This window comes from Macrobrachium rosenbergii, chromosome 42 (assembly GCF_040412425.1).
Source record: "Macrobrachium rosenbergii isolate ZJJX-2024 chromosome 42, ASM4041242v1, whole genome shotgun sequence".
NCBI lineage: Eukaryota > Metazoa > Arthropoda > Malacostraca > Decapoda > Palaemonidae > Macrobrachium > Macrobrachium rosenbergii.
Genome location: NC_089782.1, coordinates 52,776,788 through 52,797,968, shown reverse-complemented (window position 1 = coordinate 52,797,968; position 21,181 = coordinate 52,776,788). Strand labels below are relative to the sequence as shown.

The window sequence follows — 21,181 nt, the reverse complement described above, 5'->3', positions numbered from 1 at the left end:
GTAGTCTCCGACGGAGGTCAAGAGCTGTTGTTGTTCCTCTGGATGGAAACTAGAAACGTGCAGCTTCGGAGGTCACCAAGAACTTCCCGTGCAGAACCGTTCCCTCCAATTCTTCGCCTTACTTTCCACACTTTAGTCTTCCCATCCCATTTTTAACCTTGCTTCTCCAGATTTTTGTCTTCCTCTTCCAGAACTTTGTCTTCCTTTCCCGTGTTTTCTTTGATTATTTAGATTGGTCTTTCTTTCCAGATTATCTTTGATTTTTTAGGCTAGTCTTCCCTTCTAATTTTTCCTTTGGCTTTTAGTTTTCTGTAAAAGAGAACTGTTGTGCCGGCTTTGTCTGTCTGTCCGTCCGCACTTTTTCTGTCCGCTCTCAGATCTTAAAAACTACTGGGGCTCGGGGGCTGTAAATTGGTATGTTGATCATCCACCCTACAATCATCAAACATATCAAATTGCTCCCCTCTAGCCTCAGGAGTATTTATTCTATTTAAGGTTCAAGTTAGCCATGATAGTGCCTCTGGCAACTATATAGGACAGGCCACCAACGGGCAGTGGTTAAAGTTTGATGGGCCGCGGCTCATACAATATTATACCAACACCACCGAAAAATAGATCTATTTTCGGTGGCCTTGATTATTCGCTGTACAGAAAACTCGATTGCGTCGAAGAAACTTTGGCGCATTTCCTACTTGTTTATATTGTTCTTCCTTTCTCGTTTTTCCATGGAAATTTTACATTGATCTTCCTTTCCAGTTTTTCCTTTGATTTTTTATATGGGCCCTCCTTTCCAGTTTTTCCTTTTAATTTCTATATTAATCTTCCTTTCTAATCTTTTCTTTGAATTCTTATATTGGTCTTCCTTTCCAGTTTTTCCACAGTTTTTTTTTTTTTGTATTGGTCTTCCTTTCCAGTGTTTCCAATGTTTTTGTATTGGTCTTCCTTTCCAGTGTTTCCAATGTTTTTGTATTGGTCTTCCTTTCCAGTTTATCCTTTCATTTTTTATACTGGCCTTCCTTTCCAGTTTTTCCTTTGAATTTTTACACCAGTCTTCCTTTCCCGTTTTCCTTTGATTTTTTATGTTGGCCTCCTTTTCCAGTTTTAGTTTCGTTTTTATATTGGTCTTCCTTTCCAGTTTTTCCTTTGAATTTTCATATTGGTCTTCCTTTCCAGTTTTTCCTTTGAATTTTTATATTGGTCTTCCTTTCCAGTTTTCCTTTGAATTTTCAGTTTTTTTTCCTTTGAATTTTTATATTGGTCTTCCTTTCCAGTTTTTCCTTTGAATTTTTATATTGGTCTTCCTTTCCAGTTCCTCCTTTGAATTTTTATATTGGTCTTCCTTTCCAGTTTTTCCTTTGAATTTTTATATTGGTCTTCCTTTCCAGTTTTTCCTTTCATTTTTTATATTGATCTTCCTTTCCAGTTTTTCCTTTCATTTTTTATATTGGTCTTCCTTTCCCGTTTTTCCTTTGAATTTTTATACTGGCCTTCCTTTCCAGTATTTCCTTTATTGGTCTTCCTTTCCAGTTCCTCCTTTGAATTTTTATATTGGTCTTCCTTTCCAGTTTTTCCTTTGAATTTTCATAGTGATCTTCCTTTTCAGTTTTTCCTTTGAATTTTTATATTGGTCTTCCTTTCCAGTTTTTCCTTTGAATTTTTATATTGGTCTTCCTTTCCAGTTTCTCCTTTGAATTTTTATATTGGTCTTCCTTTCCAGTTTTTCCTTTGAATTTTTATATTGGTCTTCCTTTCCAGTTTTCCTTTCATTTTTTATATTGATCTTCCTTTCCAGTTTTTCCTTTCATTTTTTATATTGGTCTTCCTTTCCCGTTTTTCCTTTGAATTTTTATACTGGCCTTCCTTTCCAGTATTTCCTTTAAATTATAGTTTTCTGTAAAAGAAAACTTTTGTGCCGCCTTTGACTGTCCATCCGCCTCACTCTATTCTGTCCTCACTATTTTCTGTCCGCACTTTTTATGTCCGCCCTCAGATCTTAAAAACTACTGAGGCTAGAGGGCTGCAAATTGGCATGTTGATCATCCGCCCTCCAATCATCAAACATACCAAATTGCAGCCCTCTAGCCTTTGTAATTTTTATTTCATTTAAGGTTAAAGTTAGCCATAATCATGCTTCGGGCAACGATATTGGATAGGTCACCACTGGGCCGTCGTTAAAGTTTCATGGGTCACGTCTCATACAGGATTATACCGAGACCACTGGATGATAATCTATTTTCGGTGGCGTTGATTATAAACTGTAGCAACTCTACAGAAAAGTCGATTGCTCCGAAGAAACATCGGCGCATTTTTTACTTGCTTTTATTGGGGGCATCCTTTCCATTTTTTTCTTTGAATTTTTATATTGGTCTTCTTTTCCAATTTTTCCTGTGGTTTTTTATATTGGTCTTCCTTTCCCGTTTTATCTTTAAATTTATATATTGATCTTCCTTTCCAGTTTTCCTTTGAATTTTTATATTGGTCTTCCTTTCCAGTTTTTCCTTTCATTTTTTATATTGGTCTCCCTTTCCAGTTTTTCCTTTGATTTTTTTATACTGGTCTTCCTTTCTAGTTTTTCAGTTCATTTTTATATTCTTCCTCTCCAGTTTTTCATTTCATTTTTTTTATATTAGTCTTCCTTTACAGTTTTTCCTTTGATTTTTTATATTGGTCTTCCTTTCCAGTTTTTCCTTTGATTTTTTATATTGATGTTCCTTTCTAGTTTTTCCTTTGATTTTTTTATAATGATTTCCTTTCCATATTTCCATTTTATTTTTATAGTGGTCTTCCTTTCTAGTTTTTCCTTTGATTTTTTATATTGGTCTTCCTTTCTGGTTTTTCATTTCATTCTTATATTCTTCCTTTCCAGTTTTCCTTTCATTTTTTTATATTGATATTCCTTTCCAGTTTTTCCTTTCATTTTTTATATTTGTCTTCATTTACAGTTTTTCCATTGATTTTTTTTTTATTCGTCTTCCTTCCCAGTTTTTCCTTTGATTTTTTTATATTGGTCTTCCTTTCCAGTTTTTCCTTTGATTTTTTATATTGGTCTTCCTTTCCAGTTTTCCTTTGAATTTTTATATTGGTCTTCCTTTCCAGTTTTTCATTTGATGTCTTATGTTGGTCTTCCTTTCCAATTTTTTCTTTGAGTTTTTATATCGGTCTTCCTTTCCAGTTTTTCCTTTGATTTTTTATATTGGTCTTTCTTTCCAGTTTTTCTTTTGATTTTTTTTATATTCGTCTTCCTTTCCAGTTTTTGCTTTTAATTTTATATTGGTCTTCTTTCCCAGTTTTCCTTTGATTTTTTACAATGGTCTTCCTTTCCTGTTTTTATTTTAATCTTAATTATCTGTAAAAACAAAACTATTGTGCCGGCTTTGTTGGTCCTTCCACTTTTTCTGTCCGCCATCAGATCTTAAAAACTGCTGAGGCTAGAGGGCTGCAAATTGGTAAGTTGACCATCCACCCTCCAATCATCAAACGTACCAAATTGCAGCCCTCTAGCCTCAGTAGTTTTGATTTTATTTAAGGTTAAAGTTAGCCATGATCGTGCCTCTGGCAACACAACACAGGCCGCCACGGCCAGCTGAGAGTTTCATGGGCCGCTGCTCATACAGCATTATACCGAGACCACCGGAAGATAGATTTATTTTTGGTGGCCTGATTATATGCTGTGCAGAAAACTCGACTGCGCCGAACAAACTTCGGCGCATTTTTTATTTGTTTTATATTGGTCTTCCTTTCCGGATTTTGCTTTGATTTTTAATATTGGCCTTCCTTTCCAGATTTTTCTTTTTAATTTTCTAGATTTTGTCTCCTTTTTTCAGAATTTTTTCTTTCTTTTCTTTCCAGGTTCTTGTCTTTCTTTCCAGAATTTTTCAGTTTTGTAGATTTTATCTTCCTTTTTCCAGATTTTTTTATCTCCTTTTCTCTAGGATTTTGTTTTCTTTTTCATTTTTTTTTTTACAGTGTACATTTTGTCTTCCTTGTCCAGGTTTTTTTCCCTTTCCAGATTTTTTTATTTTATGAAGTTTCTCGTCCTTTTCTAGATTTGTCTTGTTTTTGCAAATTTTTGTATTACTTTTCAGTTTCTGTGGTGGGGAAAGGGTTGGGGCACCTGGTATTCATTTTCCTTTGGTAGATTATCTGCTCAATTTTATTTTACTCATTTCTTTGTAGGGGGGCGGGATGGTGTTATGTTTTCATCTTCTGTTCTTTTTGTGAAAAGTGTCTTTATTTTTTTTTGCCGTCTTGGAAAAAGAAATTTGAGAGTTACATGCACTGCAATGTCTCTCTCTCTCTCTCTCTCTCTCTCTCTCTCTCTATAAAGACGGTTGGCGAATTGATCTGGCATTATAGGAGTGACTTTTCTATCGACGTGTGTGATTGTAACGGATGAAGTCGTGCTTAATGTTGCAATGACTATTGCTTACTTCCAACCACAATGGAACAAGCTTTTATGTATATTGCCTTCACAAATATATCAAAATACGTACTTGTATATGTATATTTAAAATCGTCACTCTGAATGCGAGTTCTATATCTCTCTGCCTTCAGAATACCAGATCAGCTGGTCCATTATTTTAAATTTTCCATATTTTACAAGATAATGGTTCTTCAGGCTTGCACATGATCTGTTTTCACATCCTGAATTCTAACCATTGTAATATAAGTAATAATAATATTATTAACTCTAAAACATTTTACTCATCAAGAATGTTATTTTCAAGGAGAACCTCAACCCAACCCCCTCCCTCATGTAACCTCTTGCCATCCTCAGTATATATATATATATATATATATATATATATATATATATATATATATATATATATATATATATATATATATATATACAATTATGTGTGTGCATATGTATATGTGTGTGTCTACGTCTTCAAAAGAGGTCTTGCTTTTTGGGCATTACTGAACCCCATTCAAAGCTCCATCTTTTTGCCCTTATCCTCACTCGTGCGCAGTAACCTCTTGGGTATCTCTCAAGGTCTCCTTCCCTTTCCCGCTTCCTTCATCGTAGTCTCAAGCGTTTATTCCCTTTTCGTAAGCTAGTGGGAGTGGCCTGTGATACCCCCTTCTTGTAATACCCGGGACGTAAGGATGTTATTGTAGCAAAGTTTTTTTTTTTTCAGTGTGCCCGAAGGATTTGCTTATTATAAATTATAAATATATTGGCTGTTTTAAAGTGTTGCTGTGGCTAGGGGATTTTTTTTAAAGGATTTGGTTTGAGAGGACCGCATCGAGTTGCTAAGGGATTTTTTAAGGGATTAGTTTGAGAGGTCCACAAGGATTTGCTTATTGTAATACCTATGACTTTTAGTTTTCTGTAAAAGAAAACTATTGTGATGGCTTTGTCTGTCCGTCCGCACTTTTTCTGTCCGTACTTTTCTGTCCGCACTTTTTCTGTCCACCCTCAGATCTTAAGAACTACTGAGTCCAGAGGGCTGCAAATTGGTACTTTGATCATCCACCATCCAATTATCAAACATACCATCAGTAGTTTTGATTGTATTTAAGTTTAAAGTTAGGCATAATCGTACTTCTGGCACCGATATAGGTACCAACAACACAGGCCACCTCCTGACCGAGGCTGAGTTTCATGGGACGAGGCTAAGTCATGGGCCGTGGCTGAGTTTCATGGGCCGTGGCTGAAAGTGTCATGCAGCATTATACAGTGTACAGAAACCCCGATTGCGCCGAAGAAACTTCGGCCCATTTTTAGTTTTCTGTGAAAGAAACTATTGTGACGGCTTTGTCTGTCAGTCCACACTTTTTCTGTCCACTCTTTTTCTCTGCCCCCACAGATCTTAAAAATTACTGAGGCTAGAGGGCTGTAAATTAGTATGTTGATCATCCACCCTCCAATCATCAAACATACCAAATTACAGCCCTCTAGCCTCAGCAGTTTTGATTTTATTTAAGGTTAAAGTTAGCCATAATCGTGTTTCTGGCAACAATATAGGATAGGCCACCACCGGGCCCTGGTTAAAGTTTGATGGGCCCCGGCTCATACATCATTATACCGAGACCACCGAAAGATAGATCTGTTTTCGGTGGCCTTGATTATACGCTGTAACGGCTGTACAGAAAACTCGATTGCTCCGAAGAAACTTCGGCGAATTTTTTACTTGTTTAGTTTCGTTGTGACTAAAGGATTTTATAAGGGATTAGTTTGAGAGGGCAACGTGGATTTGCTTATTGTAATAACAATGTTTTTTTTTTTTTTTTTTTTTTGGTAGCCAGAGAATGTTTTAAAGGATTAGTATGAGGGCCACATGTATTACACATCCCAGGTTTAGTTAAAGATTTGTTATGGCTAACTATGATTGTAGATGTTAGAGTCGGAAAAAGCACATCGAGCACATTACACGACATCACTTCCTCTATTTTTTGGAATACTTTCACTTATTCAAATAGCTTTTATTTTTCTTTGCTGCTTCTGTTTGTTCTGTCGTGTTTTCGTTCCGACGGCAACTTCTCGTCCTGTTATTTGTTTTGAGTGAATTTTGTTTTTGTTTCATTTGCTCAGCCCAGAACTCTGTTTCTGAAATATGGTCAATGTCAAAAGAGAAGAAAGGGAGGAAAGGTATTCCTTGCTGAAATTTATTAAAATTTGATTAAATTTTACAGAAATTCTTTGTTTCTTTGTTTGTCGTTCGACTCGAGATAGGTTCCAGTTATCATATTTCTGCATTTCCTTTGAAAGTTCTTCTAAATTATATTTTCTTTTTACATTTTTATAAATATTTTGGTTGTTTTTCTCCCTTAAGAATTTCTGAAAATTTATATGTAATCATTAATGGTTTTTTTAAAAGGTCAAATGATTTTTTTTTTGTGTTCGCTTTGAAACCTATTTTTTTTTTTTTTTTTTGCAATTGTAATAAATACATGTACAGCATGAGTTGTGTTTGTCATTTCCGCTCTTGCATAGTCAGCCTTCCTAAGCTTATGATCTCATTGTAAGGATTAGAAAACTAATGGAATTGAGTTTTTCGATTCATAGATTTATTTAGTTCTGTCAAGACTTCTTCAATCCTTGAACATCAGATCTGACCATTTTTGTTGAATTATACTTTTATATTTGTTCTTGGTGTTTAATTCTATATTATCTGCAACTGTGGTATTCCAGAATCACGTTTTTTTTATTATTGTTTCTTCCAGTTTCTTGTTATTGCTTCACTTACTTGAAACTGCTTTTATTTGGTACACTGATTTTTTTATACTCCAAACTTTCTTCCTCTTTTGGATAATTTTACATTTTATTTTTTCTTTGTTCTGTGTTTATACACATTCTCCTTCATTTATTTCTCTGTTCTAGTATATAATATCACTCGATGAATTATGATCTGTTATTTCGTCCCGAAATCGTCATGTTTATCTTTCAAGTTTTTTATAATATGTTCTGCCGGTTCTCAAGTCTTGAAAAGCTTTCTGTGCTTCTCTCCTTCAACTGGGTTTCTGTTTCTCTTTTGCTTTATGCAGATGAATTCTCTCTCTCTCTCTCTCTCTCTCTCTCTCTCTCTCTCTCTCTCTCTCTCTCTCTTACCACACTCCACTCGTTTTTATTCCATTTTTCCCCTCTAGATATGAAATGGTTGTCTTCACGCAAGTACAAATCATGTAAGAGACAATGGCTTATGCATAGCATTGTCTTTCTCTTCTTACTCCCTCCATCTCTCCTTCCCTCCTCTACCCGCTCCCTTCATACGTCTAACACTACCCTTCTCTCTCTCTCTCTCTCTCTCTCTCTCTCTCTCTCTCTCTCTCTCTCTCTCTCTCTCTCTCATTGGAATCGTCCTTCGGTTCTCCTTCTATCCAGGATAGTTACAGAAAGACGCTTGTTTAACCTGCCCCGGTAGTGAGGCGATTCGAGGCAAAATCAAGCTGGTGGATGCGATAAAGTTGTTAGGTCAAATAAACTGGCAGTTTGAAGCAGACGTAGAATTATTTGTAGTTATACAAAGGTAAACATGATTATATTTCGTGTCGGAGTAAATATATTCATACATATGCACCGGTAAATATATTAATATACGCAAGGAATATATATCTAAATATATATATATATATATATATATATATATATATATATATATATACATATATATATCTATAAATATATATATATATGTGTGTGTGTGTTTTGTGTGTGTGTATGTGTGTGCAGAGAGAGAGAGAGAGAGAGAGAGAGAGAGAGAGATGACAGGTTTCTCATTTAGGTAAACATACTTATGATTTCTCACAGGTAGATGTATGCTTGCTTTCACTGAAGAATAGTTGATTGTCATAAGTATATAAGTTTAATTAAGCCTTTTCAATTTCCATGTTTCTCATGTTCATCAAGACTTATTATTTTATAATCGCGTCCGACTTAGAGGAGAGAGAGAGAGGTCGCGCATTGCCATGACCCACTTGATGTTTTGAAATAATTTTTTAAAAAAATTAATCATGTGGGATTACATGAAACCTGCTGGGAGCATTATTAATATAGCTTTTGGATTACCTCGTTGTTTTCATATATATGTTTAAATATTTTATCTGCATTTTAGCTGTTATTTTATTGCACTCCATTCCTCTCTTTACAATTAGGCAGTAATTCTCTGGTGTTTTGTTACGAGAGTGAATGTCATTTTACTTCTATAAAAAAAGGGTGTTCCTTGCACATTGTTTACAAGGAAAGCAAAATTTTGTACCAGGATGCATGTTTGCTTAATAATATGGATTCCAAGCATGCAGAAATTCTTTATGCAAATGCCGGTTAAATTTTGTACTCCCAAGCAGGTGTTTGGTTGATAGACGACTGTGACGGGTCCCAGCCAGGGAGGCAATTCCATCCTAATGCTAGCACTGTTATTCTTGCAGGAATCATAAAACGAGAAATTGATTGCATGTTTCTCAACGGAGATGACTTTCAGATCTTCAAGAGAAACTTCTGTCCAGGTTTTTTCTTGTTAGATCAAATATTTTATGGGTAAAACAGATTTCAGGTGGCCACGTCTACAGTTGCTGCAACGCCAGCTCACAAAATTTATTTTTAATCAGTCAATCTTTGAAATAAAATCATCTTTGGAGCATTTGTAAACAGAGTCAAGTCGGTCATGGAAATGAATGAACAGCTCTCTTAACAGTAGTAAAGTACAGCAAGTTTTTTGAATGAAGGATACGTTTCTGACCACACCAGGTGATCACAACCATGTCACTGTGGAAATGTTTTTGGGGTTTGGGAATCATGGGAGTAATAGATATCATTGGTTCTTTGCTCTTGTGACCTTGATCTTGGCCGTGCTATCGAGTAAAATCTTTGATACCGTCATAATTCTTATACCGAATCACAATTGAAGCACAAGTTTGCAATCGACTTACAAAAGCGGGGACTCAGAAGTTTCATGTGTGCTCCTGGCATAGGGTTTTCCCTCAACTTCTACATTGGGAAAGACTGTATTCTCTTATGCATGGTGTTTTTCCGTAGTTTTCTTACGCCCTGGAGCCTAATTATTATTTTAAGAAAGTTTACGTAGCTTTTCCATAAAATTATTTTCACATTTGTTTATGGTTATGTTTCTGTAACCTCTTTGGTATCGCTATTTGTCACTAATTTCTGTCTTGGCAATATAATAATTTTATGTTTTTATTGAAAATTGTGAGTTTTGCTTTATTATTCCTGTTAATTCCATATATATATATATATATATATATATATATATATATATATATATATATACACATATATAAATATATATATATTTATATGTATATATATTATATATATATATATATATATATATATATATATATATATATATATATATATATATATATATATATATATATATATATATATATGAAAAAGAGTTACTTCTTGTATTAGAGGGAGAAATATCATCCTTTATCTGAAGTTTTTTTTTTAAGCTTCTGTCAAACTACTGTCGTTATTCGTGAGATTACTTAAAAATTTTTCTTTCTCTTTTATTCGGTATATTCCATTTCCTCATCGCCATGTTCTAAAAGTACAGGATATTCTTTCCACTGGTCGTCTCATTTACCTTAACAGATGATTGCGAGAGAGAGAGAGAGAGAGAGATTATTATTAGGATATATGATGGCAATAGAGCCTATATTTCTTGTATATATGCTCCAATAGAAATTTTGAAATTTAAACGAAACAGACAAGCATACAGACAGACAGACAGACAGAGACTAAGTATTAAGAAATGAATGATATCAGTAAAACATACATTTTCTTGTCCCCATATTCCGTCGATACTATTTCAGTGACGTACAATGAAGGGACCGTGATTGCCAGATCAGATCAGCATATGTGAAGCGGTCCTTTATCGCTAGTAGGCCGGGCAAGCAAGGCCTATTCAGGCGCATCCGTTTGAATCTTGATCTCGGAGCGAAAGAAAGAAAAAAGGCGTTAGGGTTTTATCTCATTCGATCACCGGTTTGTTGATTTCAATGTCCCTCTTCGCACGAGGGTTGGTTGGCCTGTCTTGATCGAAAATGCGTTCACTAACGCAAGCCAAGGCATAATGGCTGGATCTTCTCTCTCTTTTTTTTTTTTTTGTTATGAGACGAAATCTTTAGTACCCAACTTTTTTATATATACTTCAATCCTCCGATTTTTACTAAGATTTACTTAAAACGTTTCTTTATCAGGCACAGGTAATCAGTACTTATTTCCAGTTCAACGGATTATCATCCGCACAGTTCCCATGAAGTTTAAGTTAATGATCCCTAGAATCCACTCTGTGAAAGATAACCTCTTTTTATGTGATTGAGTAGAAGCCCGAATGTTAGGCCAAGCAGTTAATGCGGATGATTTTTTTTTTTTTTTCATAAAGTGATAGCTATAAGGCGAGCATGAAGAATCGTCCAAGAAGGCCTTGGTAGAGGTCTCCATATGTCATCGTCACGTATTGAAACGGGGACAACTGCGAGCGGGTTCAGGCCCACCGCCTCTTGAAGGCCAGTGGCCATCTATCTTCCGGATGCTATGGAAGAGGGAATTAGATGAATAAATTTGCCGGAACAATTTTTTTCTGAATAAACTTGTCAGAGAAGAGTCGGTGATACGCGAACTCTCCGAGGTACGTAGCATCATGGCCAGCTGTAATGTTTGGTATGAGGGCCTTTGGTATATAACTTATAATGGCAAGAACCAAAGAGGGGTAAGGGGGCATTGTTGGTTATTTTGGGGGTTGGGGGGGCAAGAGTAAAGGAGGGTCCTCTTGGAAACCACTCATTCACTTACTTTGTAACAACTCGGGCCATGTGACTCATTCGTTCAGTTCGTTTTCCAATGGGCTGATGCAAAACCGCCGACCAATCAACGCAGGGCATCACGTAGCAACCGTTTTATGCCCCTTTGGAAATCTGTCTTCCTTCTTGTAATAACTCCTTACCCTGCTCCATCCAACCCCGCACCTCCCCCTCCACTACCTCGCCCCCTTCCCTCCCCACTCCCCTTAATAGTCTTCTCTTCCATCTTTTGATGGATGACTGTAACTCGATGGTTGCTCTTTCAGTCTCTCTGTCTCTCCATCTTTTATCTGGCTCTCTCTCTCTCTCTCTCTCTCTCCCTCTCTCTCTCTCTCTCTCTCTCTCTCTCTCTCTCTCTCTCTCTCTCTCTCAGCCCTTCCTGAGGACATCATCTCTCCGTCGCCTGGGTGTTGGGGGGGGGTGGGCATGGATTTTGTTAGGGGAAGGGAGAGAGTAGTAGGGTGACACAGAGGTAAGGCGTGGGGTTGCTCTCTTATTTAACCCTTCTTCTTCTCCTCTGCCTTCCCTTTAGCCGTTTTCTCACGCCGCCCTCTTGCACCTGGACTTCCGCGATGCCTCGGAAGGGGCAACAACTCACCGTGCACTCTCGTAGGTTGAAAAGAGGAAGAAACAAGCCGAGGAAGGAAGAGAGGAAGGACGGAAGGAAGGAAGATGGTTGTGGTGTGGACTGATAGAGGCAATGCTCATTTTGGGATGTTCACTATGCTACAATAAAAAAATCCGGGATGCGTGTGATGCACCGACCGGATGGAGAGGGACCTCTGTACTGCTGGAGGTACAGGGCGCAATGATCATCAATGTTAATTTCATATGTCCCCCGAGGGAGCGATGTACATATTGCACATCATTACAGGAGTCTCCTGTGCGAGTAATTACAAAGGGGGAGTGTTTGGGATGAATCCTATTTTAAAAGCTATATTACCTCAGCTCAATTCTTATGCAAATGAGGGACGTTATTTATGAGTAATGCCCTTCTACTGGGACTGAAAATGGCCGGGATTTATATTCAGTGGGGTTTATATTGCTTGCAGGAAAATTCCTTATGTTTCTTTGAATTTAGTATTTTTCTAGCAAGGTTTCAGAATTGGAATTTTGAGCGACTTTCCAAACTGAACACTTTTAAGAGGCTTAGATTTCGCTTTTCGCTGACACTGAAAATTTTTTGTTATATATTGATTAGATTCTTAGGCTTACAAAATACTTTTTCAATTTAATTAGTACTCTCCGACTTTGCAAAAATCTACTTAATTCGAATTGGATTTCAATTAGATACTAGACGTGTGTGTGTGCTTGTTTTAAAGTTATATTTGTGTGTGAAAAAATTGCTCTTCTCATATGTCAAGATTTTTGCATGGCTTTAGCAGTATCCAGCTATGGCAGATTTTTGCTAGATTTACAATCGGTTCCTACTATCAGTCACTACCAAATTATGCAGAAATATATTTTCTCATTTTCGGCTAAACTTCAGACATTTAGACATTTTTCCTACTGCGGTTAGTCTCGATAAATAGAAATTAGGCTTACGAAAAGTAATGTTTTTATTTGTGGTTGAAGATACTAATAACTCACTCATTGTTCACGCCTGAGCAAGAAAGTTTTTATCTTCTATTGAAATCATTTTTGGCTGTTTTAGGATTGAACGCAAGACTTTAAAGAGGTTTCTTGGATTCTTTCCAGAAGTCTCAGTCTAACGAGAACTTTATTTTGTTAGAGAAGTCAGATTAACTCGCCATCTTATTATTGAACTTACGACTCTAAAATGACTTGTCCCGTTCTTTCCCGAAATCTCAGTCTAACGAGAACTTCATTTCTTAGTGTAGTAAGACTTAACGAGAATTGTCCCGTTCTGTTTCCTGAAGTCAGGCTAAAGAGTCTGTTTGTTTGCTACATGAAAGCATTTAATAGCGCTAAATCAGGCTTAACGTAGAACAGCTTTTCTTTATTACATGAAATCTGACATGTGACTCGAGTGTTCTCGTTACATTTTCCCTACGAAAAGGGAAATGTATCGCTTGGTGTCGGATATTGTCTAGAACTGTCTCGCATTTTTGCTTGTAGTGCCGGTAGAATTTAGAACTTCCTAACAAGAGTTCCCTCTTCTAATTCCTTCTATTCGCTGTTTTTTATTTTAACTTTTTACTAAGAAAGTGTCAAACAAAGTTACAAGAAGACAGTAACACACGCATCTATCTATATCTATTTATCTATCTATCTATCATATATATATATATGTGTGTGTATGCGTGCGCGCGCACGCGCGCTTACACAAACTGGACTTTGAATATTTTTTGTCTCTGAGACCTCTTTATTGTAGTGTATTCAGTCTTCTGTTTGATGTCAATGTGAATCCTAGCACATAAGTTTGTGAGTTTACGTCAGTGTAAAGCTGATATAAATTTTAACGGTTTTAACAATATCGTTTGCTTTTACCGTTAACTTGTATCTATCTTATTTAGATTCTCCCGTTTGTCCTGCTCTTATTTGTCTTTTTGTTATTGGTGTTTTCTGCTTTATGCCGTTTTCTTTCTTTAAATGAGTATAGTAATACTTTTCTACGTTTCTTTCAGTCTAAGACCGCCTCCACACTACAGTAGAACATGTCATAAACAAACGTCGCCAACATATTGCACACACGTTACAAACACGTTGAATAGAAGTCAACGACCCATTGGCGGTTCTAACCAGTGCCTAATACAATCATGAAGCTTTTGCCAATTATTCGTTTCCACTTCCGGTCGTTAACTTGTTTTCAACCCGTTTGAGATTTGCATGGGATAAATTGCCGACGTGTGTTGACGACATCTTTACTGTAAAGTGGTGGCATCCTAATACTGTCGGAGAAGAGAGTATGTCGAAGGTTTGCGCACACAATTCATTTTTGCTTCCGTCAATGTCTTTGGCGTCCAGTAAATTAATCACTAACAGTCAGAAAACATAGCAACATGTTCGTTTCGTTTAGGCACGTTATGAGCATGACAAAGTAACAAGAATTTACTGATTGAACGTTGCGATGACTGACGCTTCCATTTATTTCTTATTCGATCAGAAATTGGTTTCTGATTGACAGCAAACCTTTGGATATCCAAATTTCCCTCTTCTGTATCCGGTGACCTGACAAAAAAAGTATATTTCGCGGATAAATAAATAATATGAATAGCACAAAATCACGTATTCACGAAACTGCACAAATATACACACATTACAGTGATCTCTCTCTCTCTCTCTCTCTCTCTCTCTCTCTCTCTCTCTCTCTCTCTCTATATATATATATATATATATATATATATATATATATATATATATATATATATATATATATATATATATATATATATGTGTGTGTGTGTGTGTGTGTGTGTGTGTTTGTGTGTATAAAAGCAGATGGTTTGGACATGTGAAGCGAAGACTTTTAGAAATTACAAAAGTAGTTGATATGGAAGTATAAGGGCGAAGGCTTGTAAGAAATTTGAAGCAAAATTGTGTGTGAGAGAGAGAGAGAGAGAGAGAGAGAGAGAGAGAGAGAGAGAGAGAGAGAGAGAGAGAGAGCTTATAAAGAGAAATCCTGACGTGAAGCTTTAATCATGACAGTGAACTGCTTGTTCAGGAATATATATATATATATATATATATATATATATATATATATATATATATATATATATATATATATATGTATATATATATATATATATATATATATATATATATATATATATATATATATATATATATATATATATATATCGGCAGCTGTACTTCGGAGGAGAGAGAGAGAGAGAGAGAGAGAGAGAGAGAGAGAGAGAGAGAGAATTGTACAGTACAGTGTGCAAATATTCTTACAGTACATTGTATCTTGCCAACTCAATTCATATGTTTGTCTCCCCCATTCATTTTTATATACGATTTACTTTCGCATCTAAAGATATAGAAGAAACAGTAAACAGACAGACAAACACACAGACAGACAGGCGGACACAGAAAAGAGACGTGAGAAAGTGGAAGGTGGTGTGGATGATGGTAATGGATTCAGCCCCACCCACAAAAAGTTCTCTCTTCAAAGATGATGCCCCAAAGACCAAGTGTTGGCCTAGAGACTCCTCTGTATGTTGCTCCCCCACCCCTCCAACCACTCAGAAGCACTTTTGCTTAGCCCAAAACATGTCAGGGAATTAGGTGATGTGTGTGCTGAAGTACACACACACACGCACGCACACACGCACACACACCCATATATATGTATATGTATATGTATATGTATATATATATATATATATATATATATATATATATATATATATATATATATATATATATATGTGTGTGTGTGTGTGTGTGTGTGTTAATTTATTAACTAATATGCTTGAAGCTTCTTAGGTGTAGGTGACTGTATTTTCATTCACTAATATGTTACGCTGAAAACAGTATTGAATTTATGCACTGACTCTGTTATATCAAATACTTCTCAACGCCAACAAAGGCAGAAAATTTTATACTTTATTGTTATTCTATCGTTTTATTTTCCTTATTTTTTCGCATAACATGCATTTTGAATTCCTTCAGTAGACCATTCAGCTTACGTCTAAGTTCCCAAAAACTCAAAGTATCAGTGTTGGTAGCACTTGCTAAGAAACATTTAACGTTGTTTGCACTTTTATGTAACACCTAAGTTGCGTTAATTACAATTCCTTAGAAAATCTGAATAGCATTGATAGCATTTCATTAGGAAACACTAAGTGCTTGAATTCCTTCCTCGGAACACCCTACAAGACTTGATATCACTTCCTTAAGATAACCAAGTAGACTTGATAGCACGTCTTTGAGAATCCCAGTAGTGCTGACAACAGTTCCTTAAAATCCAAATAGCATGGAATACCCAAATATCGTTGATAGCTTATTAGAAAACCGAAGGAGGTTTCATGAAATTTCCTTAGAAATTCAGATTTGTTTGGAATTCATATGGCTAAAGCAGGTGAATCAATCGTGCCAAAAAGACATCGCTAGACTTACCCAGGCGGTCACAGATGAGAAACTGCGTTTGTTTGTCGATTGCTCTTGCCAAGAGGTTAGACTGTCATTCTCTTCTGCCTTCCCCGCTGCTTCTTCTGCATGCCCTTTTTCGTTAGCTTCTTCTTCTTCTTCTTCTTCTTCTTCTTCTTCTTGATCATCCTCATTTTCATTTTACTACAATTACAGTTACAAAATAACCTCGCAGGGACAACTTTGCCATATTTGAGAATTATTGCAGTTTTGACTTCAGGGAGCTTCAGTATACGCTGAAATATTCCCCCAAAATTGTGAAACACTCATATATATATATATATATATATATATATATATATATATATATATATATATATATATATATATATATATATATATATATATACAGTAGTAAGTTTAATTTGGTATGCCAGGTAACCTAGAACTAGACCAGTACAAAACAAAGTTTTAATCATTAACTCATTCCTAACATTTTTGTTTCCTCTTTTCACAGGTACGTATCCATTAATTCCGTCTTCAGTCCCAGATGCGTCAGAAGTCTGGTCAGCATGAACATTGGTACGTAGAGTATATGTAGCATGTAATTATTCTCTCTAGGACAAATGGACTACGACCTCGTGTTTGTAATGAAACTGTGTCACGAATTGTTTAATGGAGCAGACGAAGGTAGAAAGCAACAAAATCACGCCAACTCACAAGGCAACGTTAGAATATAGCAGAAATAAAGCTGCATTTCGAACCGTCGCTGGGATGGTCCCTCTGAACACGTGTGATTATGCTGTTAGACGCTGCCTCGTAAATCTGTTCTTCTTTAGGTAGCGAAATGGGAGTCGAGGCCCGGGGGCCGGGGGGGAACGGTTAGTTTGTACAATATGTGAGGGAGGAAATTCTTAGATACATCCTAAAGATACACCACATATAAGTATATTCAGAACAACCAAGCAAGCAGAGAGTGATGTGACTGGAAAAAAATATATCTAAAGAACTGCGCTAAATAAACGTACATGGGCAGACATGGGAAAGCATTTCACACAGAAGAGTACATCACAAACACTGAAGTTCTCTGACGCATTCGCATACATGAGCTCGCTCGCTCGCTCGCTCGCACTCTCGGTCATCTAAAAGTATACCAAGGGAATGGAATGAAAATTAGTACATGTAAATAAAATAGCGCGGATCCATGACGAACAATCCTGCTGTTCTGCTGTCATATTTAAACAGTAATGGGTTTCATAGTCTGCTAAAGTGCCCTCGTGATTAATTCAGTACTTTTTCACCCAATTGTGATGTCTGGAAATGTTGGGTTTTCGCTTTAATGTAGTGTCTTTCGTGTTACTAGAAATTAGATTTTGTCTCTCTCTCTCTCTCTCTCTCTCTCTCTCTCTCAGCCACTGCCTTACTCTAGCCTTATTATATTTCGGTGTTATTTTAAGCTCATCACATTTGCGCGCGATCCTCTTCGTGTCCAAAGAAGGCTGAATTACCTTCACACGCTGTTAGCTTCAGAAGAAGGCTGGTCCAGAGAGATAAAGGAAGGGAAGTACTTATCGCTCCGAAGCATTCTCGTATCAGACGTCATTTCGAGGCGGACGTGTAATGACATGTATTAGCGTAATGGAAAGCGTAATTGCAAACGAGAGGCGTCACCGTTAAATGCAGGTGCGACTCTAATAAAAGTAGATTGAATGAACGTTCTTCGGGGGCTAATGGGCTTATATTGCTTATTGATACGCACGCAATGCTTCTATTTACCGCCGCATACGAAAGCAGGGACTTTCATGGCGGAGCGAAGAAAACCGGTAGCTACATTAGCGATTATTAGCACCCACGACCAAGGGAGAACTTCCAGCGGCTGCGGGATAAGCAGCTAGAAAAGAGGGAGGGGTAGGAGAGGGTTGCATGGCTTGGGGAAGGGGCGGGGAAGGGGTTCGATCTGCGGTGCCTTTGGTGGTCTTCTACAAACACGCCCATACGGTTTCATGCTAAGTCCTCATTGTCTCACTTATAATGATGGGCATTCTAACGAGTGTACGTTGGATTGGCCGCCTCTCTCTCTCTCTCTCTCTCTCGTGTGTGTGTGTGTGTGTGTGTGTGATGAGAGGTGCTTAATAGTCCAGGCCATTATCGCGTTAATTATGCACGGAGTTGTCAGTAAAGCGCACGTTTTATATTTGCTGTTTATGTTAGCTGGCCCTTTTATTGTCTGCTTCAAGTGGGGTCGGGGGATAAGGGGGCAGGCCTGGAGCGAGGTCGTTCGTACTGTTTAGAAGGCGCTAATAGTTGTCGTTGCGCTTTTACGTTTTATTTTGTTTGGACTTGTTAAGTGAACGATGAGGTCATAGTGGTAGTGCCGCCTGTCCTAAGATGGGTCATGTAGACAGTGCTTGATGACTACCGTACGGGCAGAGATGCTAAGGTAACACGGAGAGTTTTTCATTCCTCTTCTAAATTATATCTATTCAATAAATTATACTGATTTTTTGTTCCACTACTGTTCACGTGGCAATCGTGACCCACGATTGTTTCCAAGACCTTAATATTCTGGCAAATAGAAATCTATGAACATTTTCAACAGCATTTATATTGTGGCAAATTGTGTGTGTGTGTGTGTGTAGTTCATGATTTACATCATCTGATATTCAGTCGACTGCTCAAAATCTGGGTTTTTAAGTCTTTGACATAATTTTCGGAAAAATACTTGATTTTAAATTTAAATTTCTGTGAACATGCACTATACAGATCACATTGCCTGAAATTTAAAGTGAGGTCGTGGAAAGACACTCAGTACTTCAGAACCACATTGCCTTAATTCTAAATCAATATTTTTTAAAGACACTTAACTCTTCCAGGTCACGTTTTGCCGTGGGTTGACATTCGTAAGAGGACAGTCAGCCCCTCCTAATTCCCATGAATTTCAATTTGAGGGTAATGTCACCCACCACCACCATTACACGTAACTGAGTTACAAGATTCTAAGTCTTATAACTATTTCTCCAAAACTACCATATCTCCTAAACTACAGAACCCATAGACTTCAAAACTGAGAGAACATCTGAGAACCCTAAGGCAAGTCACCTGTTATTGGCTGTGCATCCACAGAAAAGTGAACTCGTCCCGGTTCCTTGGACCTTTAGAGTTTGGTGTGTGGCTCTACCGCCACCGGGCACTTCTTGCCTCAAGGATATCGGGTGGGGGACAGCGGGAGGCCGGGGGGCCGGGGGGGTGGGGGCGGGGACGCTTTTTATGCAATCAAATCCATTTTACATAAATAATGTTACGTTTGCTTCTATCACGGAAAGTTGTCCTCTGAATGCACCGTCCGTAAAGAGGCAATTCTTTTCCTTCGAGATGAAGCAGCACATTTTTCTCTCTCTTCTCTTTACCTCGTTTTCCTCTGACCTAGGCTAGATAGAGTCACTAGGTTATCCATTCTAAAGCCCTTGTAATGAAGAAATTGGAGGAAGCTTGTATTAACGAGAGTTCCTTGAATTCATGTCAATTCCGAATAATTCCCTTAGCCTATTTTGGAATCCATTACAGACACTGACATTGTAGTGATGAAAAATATTATTATTATTATAATAATTATTATTATTATTAGACACAACACTCTTGCTTAAACTAAACTCAATAGAGTTCAATGTTAGTTAGAGCATTCAGTAAATGCCATTTGTTGCAAGGCCTCTCTCTCTCTATCTCTCTTTCTCTCTCTCTCTCTCTTGAAATATTATCCTTGGCCTAGATAATCTCAAAGGTCCTTTTCCATGGTCTTTCTTGAATCACCGCCATATGTGATAGGCGATAAAAATCGAGCCTTAAACTGTCATTCAGTTAGAACTGCTCATCAGATCGACCCCTCACTGTCTGTTTTATCTCTTGATGAGCTTTTGACGTTTGTTAACTTTCGGCACAGATTGTAAAATGTGTTAGGGATCTGCTAAGGTCTGAATGGGAAGGCGCAGGCTATGTCGTCAGCATTGGCTCTCTCTCTCTCTCTCTCTCTCTCTCTCTCTCTCTCTCTCTCTCTCTCTCTCTCTCTCTACATATATATATATATATATATATATATATATATATATATATATATATATATATATATATATATATATATATATATATATATATAAGTACACACATATATATACACATATACATTCATACATACATACAACATATATACACACATATACATACACATAAATGACTTCATACACCCCTACATTCCCTCCATTAAAAAGAACACACATATACAAGGAGAAGTCTATATAGCTTCACCTCAAATGACTTATATAAAATCATATATATGGACTCCTCTTCCTATTCCCTCCATTAAAAAGAAACATATATATTATTATATATATATATATATATATATACATACATACATACATATACATATATATATATATATATATATATATATATATATATATATATATATATATATATATATATATATATATATATATATATATATATATATATATATATATATATATATATATATATATATATATATATATATATATATATATAAATATATAAGAGAGAGAGAGAGAGAGAAACAAGAACTGGGCTGAGTGGTTTCTGTAAAAAGCCAAAATGGATATATCTTGCTCTTCAGGTAGCATTTTATTTATGGTCCTGTTATCGTTGCCGGCTGCAGAATCTTCCATCGGTTGACAGTAATTCTGTGCTTTAAAAGCTTATTTCGACTTAACTGAAATCTACTTTTGCTGTTATACCATTGCCGTAATGTTTCTGACACAAAGCTGTTTATGCGACGTTTTACTATGCTGGTTGTTAACATTCATATATTTATTGGTTAATTCACTGTTGTTTAATTTTTTAAGTTTTCTCAGTTTTGCTCTCTCTTCTGTGTTGT

At 36.6% G+C, this 21,181-nt stretch overlaps 1 protein-coding gene across 2 annotated transcripts in view; it reads left to right on the top strand.

Annotated features, from left to right (window-relative positions):
• Nucleotides 1-21,181, top strand: part of LOC136828426 (zinc finger protein rotund-like) — a 505,572-nt gene that overhangs the window by 210,514 nt on the left and 273,877 nt on the right. The window lies entirely within an intron of this gene.